Source organism: Pelobates fuscus, chromosome 7, assembly GCF_036172605.1.
Source record: "Pelobates fuscus isolate aPelFus1 chromosome 7, aPelFus1.pri, whole genome shotgun sequence".
NCBI lineage: Eukaryota > Metazoa > Chordata > Amphibia > Anura > Pelobatidae > Pelobates > Pelobates fuscus.
The window spans coordinates 92,393,702-92,410,151 of record NC_086323.1 but is presented as its reverse complement, the minus strand read 5'-3'; positions in this window follow the sequence as shown (position 1 = coordinate 92,410,151).

Sequence of the window (16,450 nt, the reverse complement as noted above, 5' to 3'; positions counted from 1 at the left end):
GTGTGTATCAGGGTCCCTGAGGACAGGTGTCAATCCATATCTGCCAAGTGACCCTATGTAGGGGGAACAGTCCCTATTCTGCTCTGTGTCAGTGTGTATCAGGGTCTCTGAGGACAGGTGTCAATCCATATCTGCCAAGTGACCCTATGTAGGGGGAATGGTCCCTATTCTGCTCTGTGTCAGTGTGTATCAGGGTCTCTGAGGACAGGTGTCAATCCATATCTGCCAAGTGACCCTATGTAGGGGGAACATTCCCTATTCTGCTCTGTGTCAGTGTGTATCAGGGTCTCTGAGGACAGGTGTCAATCCATATCTGCCAAGTGACCCTATGTAGGAGGAACAGTCCCTATTCTGCTCTGTGTCAGTGTGTATCAGAGTCCCTGAGGACAGGTGTCAATCCATATCTGTCAAGTGACCCTATGTAGGGGGAACAGTCCCTATTCTGCTCTGTGTCAGTGTGTTTCAGGGATCATTAGGATAGGTGCCAATCCATATCTGCCAAGTGACCCTATGCAGGGGGATCACTCCCTATTCTGCTCTGTGTCAGTGTGTATCAGGGTCTCTGAGGACAGGTGCCAATACATATCTGCCAAGTGACCCTATGTAGGGGGAACAGTCCCTATTCTGCTCTGTGTCAGTGTGTATCAGGGATCCTTAGGATAGGTGTCAATCCATATCTGCCAAGTGACCCTATGTAGGGGGAACAGTCCCTATTCTGCTCTGTGTCAGTGTGTATCAGGGTCCCTGAGGACAGGTGTCAATCCATATCTGCCAAGTGACCCTATGTACGGGGAATGGTCCCTATTCTGCTCTGTGTCAGTGTGTATCAGGGTCCCTGAGGACAGGTGTCAATCCATATCTGCCAAGTGACCCTATGTAGGGGGAACAGTCCCTATTCTGCTCTGTGTCAGTGTGCATCAGGGTCCCTGAGGACAGGTGTCAATCCATATCTGCCAAGTGACCCTATGTAGGGGGAACAGTCCCTATTCTGCTCTGTCTCAGTATGTATCAGTGATCCTTAGGATAGGTGTCAATCCATATCTGCCAAGTGACCCTATGTAGGGGGAACAGTCCCTATTCTGCTCTGTGTCAGTGTGTATCAGGGTCCCTGAGGACAGGTGTCAATCCATATCTGCCAAGTGACTCTATGTAGGGGGAACAGTCCCTATTCTGCTCTGTGTCAGTGTGTATCAGGGTCTCTGAGGACAGGTTTCAATCCATATCTGCCAAGTGACCCTATGTAGGGGGAACAGTCCCTATTCTGCTCTGTGTCAGTGTGTATCAGGGTCTCTGAGGACAGGTGTCAATCCATATGTCAAGGTTTCAATCCATATGTCAAGGTGTCAATATGTCATATGTCAGGTGTCAATCCATATCCATTGTGATTTAGGAATGTTAGGTGATTTATGCCCTTTATGGATTAAAACCAGACTCTGCATCAACTGTGTAATTTTCCATGGGAGTTTTGCCATGGATCCCCCTCCGGCATGCCACAGTCCAGGTGTTAGTCCCCTTGAAACAACTTTTCCATCACTATTGTGGCCAGAAAGAGTCCCTGTGGGTTTTAAAATTCGCCTGCCCATTGAAGTCTATGGCGGTTTGCCCGGTTCGCCGGTTCGCGAACGTTTGCGGAAGTTCGCGTTCACCGTTCGCGAACTGAAAATTTTATGTTCGCGCCATCACTAGCTACAGGCCCTCCTTGTAATATGTAAAAATAGAAGTGGCAGGGAGCTGTGTTTCCCGACACTTCATATACTACTGTCCCCCCCACCAATGTGCCGCTCCTGGGTGGGGGCCCTATGTGACAAAAGGGGGGACCTACAGTCTCCCCCATCCATGAGCAGTGTGTGAAGGTCCTAAGTGACAAAGGTGGGGACTACAAGCGAAGGAAGACAGATATTTGGTCTTTGCTTTTTTGAAATTTCAATTCATTAATTTATCTTTCTGATCAATGAACAAATAGCAGAAATTCCCGCCTGAATTGGATAATAACGAATGCCCAAGTGTTCAACAGGACATGCAGGGAAATTCTCCTATAATACAACATCTATTTTGAGCCCAGGGAACCATCCTCTTGTAGTTACAACAAGATTATTTACTGAAGTGAGAAATCAAAGTACATGCAACGAGAATTCAAGATTTTCCTAGTCTTGTCGTCAGAAAATATAGATTTTATTAAAGACAGGAGGCGAGTATTATGCATTAACTTTCTTTATTTAACTCCAGCAGCAAAGACATTTTTTCAATAAAGTTTAGTGAATAAAAAAAGGTAAAACAACAGAGTAACTGAAATGGAACGTTGGTAGCCAATCAGCATCCAGCATAGTCCATATAGTGAATGATGCCCCAATATTCTCCCTCTTTCGAGCTGCGAATGTAGAAGAAGTGTCTAGTAGAGTAACTTCAAGGATAGAATGACGAAACTCCAAACAGGATTAAGCTGAAATATAAATAACAGGGTGGGTTAATGGGAGGGATAATACTGGCCTCCTGTCTTTAATAAAATCTATATTTTCTGACGTCAAGACTAGGAAAGTCTTGAATTTTATAACAAGACAGGAGGCTTGTATTATGCATGTTCAAAGCTATGTAGTCATAATATAACATACATCAGAAGTTATTACAATATTATTTTTGAAACATGCTGGCTAGGTCTAAAATAAAACAGTTTAAATGTAGATTCTGAAGACCAATCTGCCGTTTTTAACAAAACTGATAAAGAGCCTCCTGCTTGAAACACTTTAGTAGTCATAGCTCCTCTTGATGAGTGAGCTCCAAACATTGAAATATTAATACCTGCCATAGACATAGCTTGTTGTACCCATCTAGCTAAAGATGTAGAGGAGACAGGCAGAAAAGGTTTACGAAAAGAGATTAGTAATTGCGAGAAATTAGAATTTCGAATCAAAGAGGTTTTAAACTCATATGTTTGAAGACAACTAACAACACATAGAAGAGGATGGTCAGAAAATGAAGGATAGAATACAGTGCGGAGATTAGTTTTGGTACAACAGCAAAAAACATATGTGAGGAAGGCTGAACTTGATGGACGCAAGTCTCTTTTCAGCTATGTAACTATGTAACTATGTAACACCATCAGGAGTATATTGTCTATTATTTAAGTCTAAAGCCTTAACGTCAGACATAGTAATGTGGTAAGCTTAAACGAAAGCAATTTTAAGGATAATGAGTCACTGGCACCCCATGATTCTATCAACTGGAGTACCAGAGTAACATCCCAGGTAGAATCATATTTAGGGCATGGAGGACGTTTAAATCTGATACCCTTCATAAGTCTGCAGACTAGAGGATGTTTACCCACAGGGAAAAATTCAATAGGGTCGTGATTTGCTGAGATAGCAGATCTATAGACATTAATGGTGCGATAAGCTTTCCCTGAGTCAAAAGAGGCTGACAAAAAATTTAGAATGTTTGCTAAATCTGAATATATGGGATCCACTGCCCGTCCCATGCACCAATTAAGCCAAATTTTCCAGGCTTATCTGTAATTTGCACGGGTTCCCGATGCCCATGCTTCTGAGAGAATGTCTCTAGTAGTGTTTGAAAATTCACTATGAGATTCGAATGACCCGAAATGAGAGATGCAATCAAGGGTAGTTGGCCCGACAGCACTAGAGGAGGAAAATTTGCCTCCTGATTGCGAAGCGAATCCTGACGCATCTGTATGAGTCGTGGGTAGTCTATCATCATGCTGAGAAGCTGAGGGAACCATGGTTGTGATGGCCAGAGAGGGGTTATAACCACTAAGGTCGATTTCTAGGACCATGCTTTGAGAAGTACCCGGGATATCATCGTAAACGGGGGAAAAGCATAATTGATTCCGTCTTTCCAACATTGGAGGAAATCATCTTTATCTACTGCTTCTGGATCCGGACGCCAACTGAAAAATGTTTCTAGTTGGTGATTGAGCCGTGATGTAAAGAGGTCGTATTGAAATGGACCCCACAGAGCAAGTAGTCATTGGAAGATGTTGTTATCCAACATCCAGTCGCTGTAATCCACTAGGAAGCGGGGATTCCAATCTGCTACTGTATTGGAAAGGCCGGGAAGGTATTCTGCTTGTAACGTTATGTTTCAATCGAGGCAAAAATGCCATAATTCTTTGGCAATGTAGGCCAGTTGCTTGGATTTTGTACCTCCTAAGTGATTTATATATTGGACTGCTGATATGTTGTCCATCTTGAGAAGGATACAACAATGGGATTTGTTTTTCGCAAAACTGCGTAGAGCGAAAAACCCTTCCATGAGTTCAAGGCAGTTTATATGCATATTCGTCTCTTCTAGAGACCATTTGCCTCCTGTGGATTTGCCTCCACAATGGGCTCCTCAGCCTAATCGACTTGTGTCAGATTCTATAGTTAGGTCTGGGAATGACGTGAAAATGGCTTTCCCGTTCCAAATTTGAACGTGATCTAACCACCAGGATAGTTCTGTTCTTGTCTTTGAAGTTAGAGAAATTTAGTCTGAATAGAGGAGACCGTTGCGTAGATGTTCTCTTTTCAATCTTTGAAGAGCCCGATAGTGAAGGGAGGCTGGAAAGATTGCCTGGATCGAGGCTGATAAAAGACCTGATTGGAATTAATTCCTTCTTTAGAACTGACCTGATCTCATTTCAAATTGTTTTCAATTTCCGTGATGGAATACTGAGAGTGGCTAAATTGGAATTCATTAGAAATCCTAAAAATGATATCTCCTGAGAGTGAGTTAAAATTGATTTTTCATAATTTATTACAAAGCCAAGGCTTGTTAACAGATTCAGTGTCCATTGAGAATGTAGTTAATCAATATGTCGTCTAGATAGATTATCATTCTTACTCCCCTGCTTCGAAGTAGGGATATTACTGGTTTGAGTAATTTGGTGAAACACCAAGGTGCAGAGGATAAACCAAATGGCAATGATTTGAATTGCCATTTCTTCCCTTGCCATAGGAACTGTAAATATTTCTGACATGAGTGGTGGATAGGTACCATGAGGTATGCAACCTTCAAATCTATTTTGATCAACCAGTCGTTGAACATCAATAGGTCTTTGAGGTAATAAATTCCCTCCATTTTGAAATGGTGGTATCTGACAAAATTGTTTAAGTATTTCAAGTTTATGACTGAATCTTTATTTTTCACCAAGAATAAATTGCTTATGAAGCCTGGGCTGCTCATGGGCACCTGTATGATGGAATTTTTTGAGCATAAACTTAATATTTCTTGATGCACCAGGGCCTGGTCTTGGGTCGAAAAGGCATGTTTCTTTGGACGGGGCATGATATAAAATCTATTTTGTAACCTAGAACCGTGTCTAGTATCCAAGAATCATTTGTAATTTGACTCCAGACATGGAAAAAATGAGTGAGTCTGCCCTCTAACCCTACCAGGGGATGAAGATCTGAAGCGAGACATTCCTCGATGGCCTCTTGATCTCCAAGGTCTGCCACGTAGTGGAAAGAAAGGAGTTGATTGTTGGGTGTCATATGAGGGTCTGGTGGGTTGAAAGGTGTTCCTTGGAACCTGTCTATGCTGAAAGGAACGGCTGGAAGAACGGTTCCTTCCTCTTCCAGCCCTTCCGAAAACCTTAGGGTTGAAAACTTTCCTAAGGGATGACTGAGCCTTATCAAGGGAACTAAATAGATTGACATATTTATTAATAGATAGATTGCCGAATATTATCGACCTATTTAAAGATTTTAATCACTTAATTACTGTTGCTAGATCTTTCAATCTTAAGGAAGCAACAGGCGGAGAAATATGCCCTAACACCCCACAGGACAAAATAATATTTTATAATCTAATTTCGCTTTTGGATGAACAGGACAATCTGAGACAGAATGAAGATGTATTAGACATAATAGAGGCGAATATTCCATCGGGTTTAAAACCCCCCTCTATGTATTACCTTCAGGCGGATAAAGGCCCCTTAATACAAATGTTCTATGAGTTGGTTTTAAAGGAGCTGAGAAATCTCTGTAGTAATTACCTAGGGAAAAAGGATCAAGTCTGCAATAATCTGGACAAATCTGAATTAGCTGCTATCACTGGTCTGAAAAATAACCATAATTTGATTATTTGATTATTAAAAGGGCAGATAAGGGAAGGGGCATAGTTCTATTGGACAAAGCTGATTACCTGAAGAAAGCACATCGCATCCTGGGTAATGAAGAATATTACAAGTCCCTTATGTCTGATCCTACCCAAAAATTCTGGAGAGAACTGAGGGACCTTATAGAACTAGCTTATGTGAATGGAGCTTTTGATAAAAAAGAAAGAAGGTTTTTTTCCTTTCAGCACAAGGAGATATCCCTATTTTCTATTACCTCCCTAAGGTGCACAAATCCCTCACGAATCCCCCAGGTCACCCCATAATATCGGGGATAGGTTCTTTGATTTCTCCTATTTCTAAGTGGGTCGATTTCCATCTACAGAGATATGTCCCCCACTTGCCATCTTTTTTGAAGTATACAGGACATGTGTTGTCCATTGTGAAGGAGATCGAACGGTCAGATGACTATTGCTGGCTAACGATTGATGTGACAGCCCTTTATTCGAATATCGATCACACCTTGGGCCTAAAAGCCCTGTTATTATATTTGGGTTCAGTCAGAATTTATCATCAAGTTTACAGAATTTATGTTAAAACATAATTATTTTGAATTTTAATGGGACCTTTTACCTGCAAACTAAGGGTACTACGATGCTCCATCCTTTGCCAATTTATTTATGGGTTATTGGGAACAAGTTATGGTATTTGCCGACCCGTATTGGATGAAGCGACTCGCCCTCTATCGCAGATATATTGATGATATCCTTATTATCTGGAGGAGGGACTATAATGAAATAGAAGGTTTCTTATCGTATATCAACAATAATTGTTGTGGTCTCTCTTTTACATATAAGAGATTGCATTTTTGAAGTCTGATATTTGTAAATGATATGTTAAACAAACTCAGGCTGGAACTGTTGCAAATCTACCATGGATTTCCTGGACCTAACCCTTATTGGCTCTGAAAGAAAAGCAATTACTAAGACTTATCAGAAAAGTGTAGACATAATGGCTATTTACATGCCCAGAGTGGTCACCATCCAACATGGATACAGAATATCCCATTAGGACAATTCACCAGAATCAGGCGGAATTGTTCGTTTGTGTCTGATTATGAGAGAGAGTCCCTGATTCTATGTCAACGTTTTCTGGAGAAGTCCTATCCCCCTAATAAGGTGTTGAATGCATATATGAAAGGGCTTAATCAGAATATTCGGTCTTTGTCTGAGATTTCCACTTTAGGTTTGTGTGTATCTAGTAGACACCCTCTAACGCAGGGTTTAGAACAGGAACCCCATACCAATGAACATTTTAAGATTCTTGAATTATTGAATTATTGCTAAATATAACATCAGTACTAAAGAGGTAGGCATAAGTAAAACACCTATTTTCTCCACCACTTTCAATAAGGGTTTTGATGATATTATTGAGATCTTTTACAAGTATTGGCCTATTTTGACCAAAGACCCTTGGTTGTCCTTGTGCATTTCAGAGGTCCCTAGGATCACGTTTAGAAGGGCTCCCAGTCTGAAAAATATTCTAGCACCTTCTAAGTTCCATCAAGTTAATGGAAGACAAACGAATAGTATTAAGGAGGGTCTAGCCAACAGACATTGTGGACACATTGTGTCACACTAAGTGTCTCACTTGTGGCTATATTTGTCATTCTATTTCCACATTCAGCCCGTTTAATAGCATTGAAACTTTTTCAGTCCTTTCTGAAATCACTTGTAATACCCCTTTTGTGGTGTACCTCCTGATCTGCCCGTGTGGGGCGCAATATGTAGGCCAAACGACTAGGCCACTGAAATGTAGGTTTCGTGAACATAGACTAGCCATAATTCATAATGATGTAAGATCTTCAGTGGCCCGACATTTTGGAATCTTTCATGAGAAGGATCCTTTTAGTATCAAAGTAATGGGGATAGCCCACATTCCCCCGCACCAGGATGTTGCCAAAAGAAAAAGGGAACTAATGAAGACTGAGTCTATGTGGATATTTAAACTTAACTCAATGGCACCGAATGGCCTAAACGAGGAGCTGGAACTATTCTGATAATACTGTTTTTGATGTTCTTCTTATTGTTTTTTTACTAATAATTGTCTGAATCTATTAAGAGGAAGTATGCCCCCTTTTAAGAATCAGAGTTTGTCCCTTTAAATATATATAAATACGATATCCATACCTACTATCATCTTCCAATGGCTTTCTCTATTTTTCAGTCTGATAAGTCCTTTTTTTTTTTTTTTTTTTAATATTTTTTGTTATGTTTTATTATTTGTTGCCTAACAATAATGTATTGGTTTTCTTTCTTAAAAATGTTTATGCTCAAGTTTTTAATTTTGATATATGTGTATTTGTTTTTTTTAATAGTTAATGTCCGTATTTTTCTTTATGATGTATTTTATCATGGATCCAGTCCAGATTTTCTACATGCTCTTGATCCCATGGTGCTCATGGGGTACTTAAACCCGGACTTCTGGTAATTATTTTGTCTTGAAAAAGTCCCGTGAGAGGGATGAAACGCGTTGATATTTTGGTTTAGCTTGACTCTTTCATCTGTTCCTGCCTAGAGCATTCGTGAGTTTAGAGCTATCGTTTCTGTTTTTTCGTTTGTATTCCTACTACACCGGTGGACGTCTCTGGTATTTACGGTTCCTGTCATCGAGTCTGGATCTAAGGGGTGGTTATTTATTCCTGCTGGGAGCTTGCTTCCTATACACCACGGCCTTTTTTGAAGATCCCAAACGTGGTGTCATCAATCACAACCCACTCATCGATCACGTCTGGATTTGACGGTTTGTTCATCTGACACCATCTCCTTTTTTTTTTTTTGGATACATTCCTTTCAGGATTTTTTGTTTATTGCTATTTTCACATACACCTCGGTGAGGGGCCCACACCGAGGCAAGGTACTTTTTCTATATTTAATTTTCCGTTTTTAGTTATACTTTTATAGGCACTGAGCCTCTGGATACAGTGTTATTTATTGTATCGGTGGTGGCTACATGTGCCTATTTATGTATACATATTTGTTGAGTTTTATATACTTTAGTACTATAGCTCTCTACTAACTAGCTACAGATCTTTGTGGTCATGTGTTTACATTTAGTTTTTATTAATTTATCTATATAAGTTTTATATTAATACATTTTTGTGGTTATTGTTATATATTTGAGTATAAATTTTTTGAGCGCTCATACCAGTTTCCTTTTGAGCCTACACTAATTTAAGACGCTTGTTGGTGTTTGTAGCTGCTCTTTTGTATGGCACTATTTATTGCACTGTTTCTATTTGTTTTATATTTATTAATGTCTTTAATAAAGGATTCTCCGAATAGTAGACCTTCCGCAGCTGGACCAGGTTCGGAAGTGGCTAAATTTGACAGTTGAGGGTCAATTTTCATTAAAATAGACCTGCAGCATTCGCTGCAGTTGTGAAGAAAAACGCTGTCCTGAGGTAAAGTGGGCGGGAAAGTTAGCTGAGGACCAACTAACTGGTATTCCCGCCCATAAAACGTCATCAATGTATGAGGGACTAACTGACAGAAAAACGCACGTGCAGCGGTTCGCATAAAACTGACGAAATGACTGAATAGTGAATTGACCGTTCGTATACAAAAAACCCGCGAACGCGAGAATAATAAAGTAATACGAAAAGTAAATGGGTGCAATTCGTGTGAAAAATGAACGAATGCGATTCATAGAAATACTGATCTAACAGTTCAAAGACAAAACTACCAAACGCGGACGAACCGCGACTTCATTTCCAGACAGAATACATGAAAGACAGTGCACCAAATATAAATATATATATTTTTTAAAACAATAAGAAAACATAGAATTACTTCAGAAAAGTATATATTCCAAATGAATAAACACATATGTCAACATATAACCAAATTAGAAGGTATGTATAGAAAACAGTAGCATAAGTGAATATATATGATACTTATCTCTACTGGAGCAGCAAAGAAAGAGGGAGAATATTGGGGGATCATTCACTATATGATGCTGGATGCTGATTGGCTACCAACGTTCCATTTCAGTTACTCTGTTGCTTTACCTCTTTTTTTATTCACTAAACTTTATTGAAAAAATGTCTTTGCTGCTGGAGTTAAGTAAAGAAAGTTAATGCATAATACGAGCCTCCTGTCTTGTTATAAAATTTAAAATTTAAGGTCAGACAAGCCAAACTTACAGGGTTGTTCACAGAAAAATCTGTGAAAATGACAGAATTCCGACTGCATTTGCAATATGCAGATTTACTAAAGCCATATTCTTTAGATTTATCCCCTCCCCCCTCCCCCCATTTAAAGGGTGAGGGAGGTAAGGCCTTTACATTTTTATATATTTTTTTGGGTTGACTTGGGGAATAGGGACCCCTAGCCACACGGAGAAGCCTGTTATTATTTGGAGGTGGATATGACATGTCCACCCCAATTATTATTAATAAAAGGTGTGTACCGGGGACACACAAGGTCCTATACTCTATATTAATAATATTAATAGAAGCGTATCTCCCCAGTTGCTATTTTTGAACATTTAGTAGATATGCCTAGTGAGGTCCAACACCATTATTATAGTCATATTTTGGTCTTATTTACCTCATAGGATTTTTATTTGTCTACTCTATTATTATTATTTATTTATTTTTCATTCAGATGGTTATCAATTGCTGACCAACCAGTCCCTACATAATTAACTGAAGCTTGCCAAAGGTTTGCAACTATTTGCCCATTGGTTGCTTGCGCTGCCATCAGGCAAGTAGTACAGATTAATTTTTTTTTTTTAATTCAAGCCCATTTACAAAGCCTCTAGGCCTGGATTTGCAGGATTCGGCCTGGATTTCAGATGTCTGGTGGTATTTGGTCAGGCTGGAATCCAACATAATCCTCTGTATTCTATTGGTTAACTTCCTCCATACCCTATAGTTCTATGTCTGATTTATTTTTGGATGGAATCTTATATTTTCCAAGATTACCAATTGATTGTCCATTAACATGTATTATTACAGAATTTTAAACTGTGATAATATTTTTATGTTGCCATCAATTCATTTCCATACTTCATTTAACAAATGTTTAAAGAAACGCCTTCACTAATTTTGAAAGAAATAATTGTTGTCAAATATTTTCCTCACCTCACTGAGCAGCAAATCATTATTATTTTCACTCCATTGCTGTGTGTCTTGTTTTATTAAACAATTTGGCACTCATTTACATATTTCTCAAGATCCTGCAAACCAAGTATTTCAATGTGTGTTAAAATGTGTGACATCTCAAATAAAATGTTTACAATCTGTATTTTGTTACTATATTAGGTGTGTTATGACTTGTGTGAACTGTTAATTTGCTTATATGCTAATAACATACTATATGCTCTTAAGTACTCTTTTATCTCGCAATGTTCTAAAAGATAGGGTTTAGAATCAATAGATAAGGAGTTATGTGTAAAAAACGTTTTGTGCTCTGAAAAGTGGTCTAAATTATAAAAAGTAGGGAAATCGTCATGGAAACCAGTGGAAGCTGCAGGCACATTAGATTGATGACTTTGACCTTTTTCCATGCGTGGAACACTTTTCAGAAAAAACACTTTTTTTCCAATATATTAAATTTTTTTATTGATAAGGTATAGCAAGTATAGGGATATACAGGGTAGTCAGTAAATTAAAATATAAGCAGATATATGAACCGTTTTCATTACGGCCTTTTGTTACTGAGCTACAAGACCAGACCCTTTCAAATTTAGAGAGAAAACCTGAAATTTTATGCGCCAATTGTTCATAAATGCTGTTATTTGTCAATCTGCCCAGAACCCAAAATACTTATTATACATGACCCTGCTCGCCTCTATACAGCTGTTGAGGTTACTGGATTAATTAAATGCCTGTGTTATAACCCTAATATGCATGGTATGGACTCTGGTTGATGAAATATTGGAATGCCTTAGAACTAAGAATGTATTTGAAGGTAATGCATTTTGTATTGTAAGTCATGATTGTGAATTTAATAGTGCGCAGTTAAGAGATGTAATGGTATAATATGGAATAGCAACTACAAAACAAAATAAAAATACAAAAAACAAAACAAACCAAAGTGTGAAACACCATGATATAAATATTTCCAATGGATCACTCACAAGTTAGCCAATAAAAGCCTTTAGATAATACTCTACTCCATCTGTTGAGGTGGATAAGTCCAGATTCCTTCACGTCAATAGACAATGGACCCAAACATTAGTATAGAAAGAAGAAAGCAACACTTTATATATGTAGTTAAAAAAAAAAGAAAAGTGTACAACAATAAATTATTGACTCGTATTTAAATAAATATAAAACCTCATATTGAAGTGTTTTTTGTTGTTAAACTTCAGTGATATACTTATTAAGGGAACACTACAGGGTCAGGAACCAGGGCCGGACTGGGGATACAAAGCAGCCCTGGAAAAAAAAAATCTATGCCAGCCCCATAAGTCGAGCAAAAAGGAAAAGAGGACTGTCCCTCAATAATGAAAGGTATCTTAGAAAATACTTTAATAAATCGAACTAAAAACACACACAAAAAGACTGACAGAGTTACTGTTCACTACTGCCTCAATGATGGATAATTGGGGCAGAAAAAGTGACTGCAACTGCACATACTAAGTGTACACAGACGGAAAGGTGGTGAACAAACAGATTGGACACTAATAGGGCAAAAAAGTCTAAACAGTAGTTAAGTAAATATGTCCCTGCAGTAATGGCTGCACGATAGCCTTGTACCAGTTGCCCAGGGTGAACTTAATATTCGGATACTAATACCATGTAACAAAATAAATGGTAAAAGTAAGAACAAATTGGCTACAGTGCGCTATGTATAACCCTGCAAATCCAGGAGTACGGGTGCCTCGTGGGACCTGGAGAAAACTGCAAGGTAGTAACTGCTGAAAAGAAAAAGTTGCCCAGCATAAAAGAAATATATACATAAGCTAATATCCCCCTAGGGAATACCCCTGTGTTGAAAAAAATGTGTGTATACAACAGGGTCCCAATAGGTGTATCGGAGGATATAGCCAAGAAGCAGCACGTTGCTAACAGGAGATGGGCATGATATCGGTCTAAGCAATACCCATAGTACGTACCCAAGCAATAAAATTAATAGCTAGTGATGTAGAATTATTAAAAATCTTTATTGAACTTGTACTGAATTATTGTACTAACTCCATTTTAACCTCACACTGTAACAAACCCTCCATTTTGTCCTCATTACCTGACAGATTCTCCATCTTAAACTACATTACATGACAGAATTTCCCAGCAACATTCAATACAATGAACAGAGACTGTATTTTCTATAAAGACATAGCTGACTCCGGAATTATTGAATCTCCTGTAACATGCAACAAAGTATCAAATGCAAAAGGGTAATAAGCGCTGTCTTCTCAAGGGTGAGCAGCAGTTCACCAACAAGGTGTTCCCTCTACCTTGTGATAAATGGACAGATAAAATAGAAAGGTGAACAGCGCTAAAGATCAGAAATTGTACATACGTTTAGTAGAAATACTGGCCAGCGGAGTAACTTAAAAAAAAGGAGAAACAAAGATACAAATAATGGTACAGTATGTATGAACGATATAATTCCACAAGAACAAATGGGTTATATTCACACTCACACTTTGAGGAGCTATATCAGCTCGGTGTTAAGAGCTTGGACGGAATAATCCCCGTCTATGGATTTCTTGAGGTTCCAGATCGTTGGTGAGTTTATAGGTGTAAGTATTCGTTATATGAAAAACAAGAGTAAAATACGCCACATGGTCTAGTACGTAAATATAAAATATTGTAGTAAGAGTAGATGATCCTACTTACATATACTAGAGCAACGACCTGCTCTAGTTTGGAGAATTTCAGGTGGAATAATCCCCACCTCGGGATATAGTGGACCCAGGTATAGCAGCAAAGCAGTATTAAATAGGAAGGAGGACAAAAAAAAAAAAAAATTGCTGGATAGTTTAAAAATTATATATACTTTAATACAATAAGTAAAAAGTGAATAATACACTATAAAACCAGTCCTGTATAAAAGTCCAAAATTCTTCCTCACTTAACGCGTTTCGCCGAAGCTTTCTCAAAAGTGAATGATTCATTCACTTTTGAGAAAGCTTCGGCGAAACGCGTTAAGTGAGGAAGAATTTTGGACTTTTATACAGGACTGGTTTTATAGTGTATTATTCACTTTTTACTTATTGTATTAAAGTATATATAATTTTTAAACTATCCAGCAATTTTTTTTTTTTTGTCCTCCTTCCTATTTAATACTGCTTTGCTGCTATACCTGGGTCCACTATATCCCGAGGTGGGGATTATTCCACCTGAAATTCTCCAAACTAGAGCAGGTTGTTGCTCTAGTATATGTAAGTAGGATCATCTACTCTTACTACAATATTTTATATTTACGTACTAGACCATGTGGCGTATTTTACTCTTGTTTTTCATATAACGAATACTTACACCTATAAACTCACCAACGATCTGGAACCTCAAGAAATCCATAGACGGGGATTATTCCGTCCAAGCTCTTAACACCGAGCTGATATAGCTCCTCAAAGTGTGAGTGTGAATATAACCCATTTGTTCTTGTGGAATTATATCGTTCATACATACTGTACCATTATTTGTATCTTTGTTTCTCCTTTTTTTTAAGTTACTCCGCTGGCCAGTATTTCTACTAAACGTATGTACAATTTCTGATCTTTAGCGCTGTTCACCTTTCTATTTTATATGCAACAAAGTATAACCAAGGCCAGAGCCAAGGCCATGAGAACACTGTACTAATGAAATGTTCTATTCATAAAAGAACTTTGCACCTGACCACAAGATTGACATCACTGACTGTGTAAAATGACGCTCAAGCCCCCCTTTCCACCGAGTAAAACTCATGCTGGGAAAAATGGCGCCTGAGCCTTCTGTCCACACCCTTGTCAAGAACAATACCACCTCCCGGTGGGAGGACACCCAGCTAGTCACTCAAACCCCTGAGCCAATTAATAATATTGATGGGTGGACACTGATATAGTCACATAACATTTAATCCAATTAATGATGTTTATTTGTTATTATCTGATATTCAATGATGATGTCATTTTGCCTTTAAAAAGGCCTGCATAACTGTTTTCCAACTAGATGGCATTAAATTTTCTGAAGTGCTTTTAACCTGAACTCCATGTGTCAGTGTGAGCTTACTTCTGCGTATACGCAATTTAATCATCTCAGATTTGGACAGGAACAGATGTACATTTAAACATATTTGTTTATTTCTAAATTAATCTACATCAATTTGGCGCTTTCCAAAGTGGGGCATCGGGCTATGTCTGGCCGGTGAGCCGTCCTAAGGAAGATGCTGTTGGACGGGGGAATCCTGGGGGTAGGAAAGGAGACTGATCACCTCCAGGTACACGGTAGAGACTTCTGCAGAGCCACCGGTATGTTCCGGCCCCTTTGATTGACCCGTCCACGTGTCTGTGACTGCTTCCCGGGAAGACATCAAAGACAGGTAATATCTTGCCCGGTGTCTCGTTACTCACTTGTTTACCTGCATTTAGTCTATCTGTTGCCTGGGTGTGTTTGTATTGGCCTATTTTAGCTTAAGTGCCCGGGTTGAGTGTCTGTTTGCTTGTTTTCCCCTTTTTGAGATAAAGGGGGGTGGACCTGCGGGGGTTTTGCCTGGGGTTCTCTGTTTTGCCTGTTTCCCCTTTTTGAGATAAAGGGGGGTGGACCTGCGGGGGTTTTGCCTGGGGTTCTCTGTTTTGACTGTTTGCTTGTTTACCCCTTTTGGGATAAAGGGGGGTGTGGACCCGGGGGATTTGCCTGGAGTCCTGTTGCCTGTTTACTCCTTTTAGGAACCACGTGGCTGTGGTTGTAGGGAAAAAGGGGGGTTGACCTGTGGAAGTTTTCCTGGGGGTCTTCTTTGCCTGTTTACCTCTTTTAGGAGCCTCGTGGCTGTGGCTGTATGGAAAAAGAGGAGTGTTGGAACTGTGGATTTTGTGTAGACTCATAATTTCCTGTGATCCTTCTTGTGTCACTTTGATAGCCTAGCTAGCCTCATTGTGCACGTAACTCTGCTTGCAGAGAGGTGGTAACCCACAGCTTCGAGCGCTGAGGCTGGTGGAATTCCAATTTTATTTTATTTGTGGCGGGCGGATTCAAGCAGGCATTGCTTGACTCCAGCACCACGTAGTAGTGAGACTTATGAGTGGGTTTCATAGGGGCACTACGGGAGTGAGGATAGAGGTGGCCACTTTTAGTGGACTGCTATAACGAGGGAGGCTATACAGGATTTGGGTCGGAGATGGTTGCTGTTTCCTGTGGCCGCTGGTAGTGAGACTTGAGGAAGTCGTTCTCCGAGCGGGGACACTACG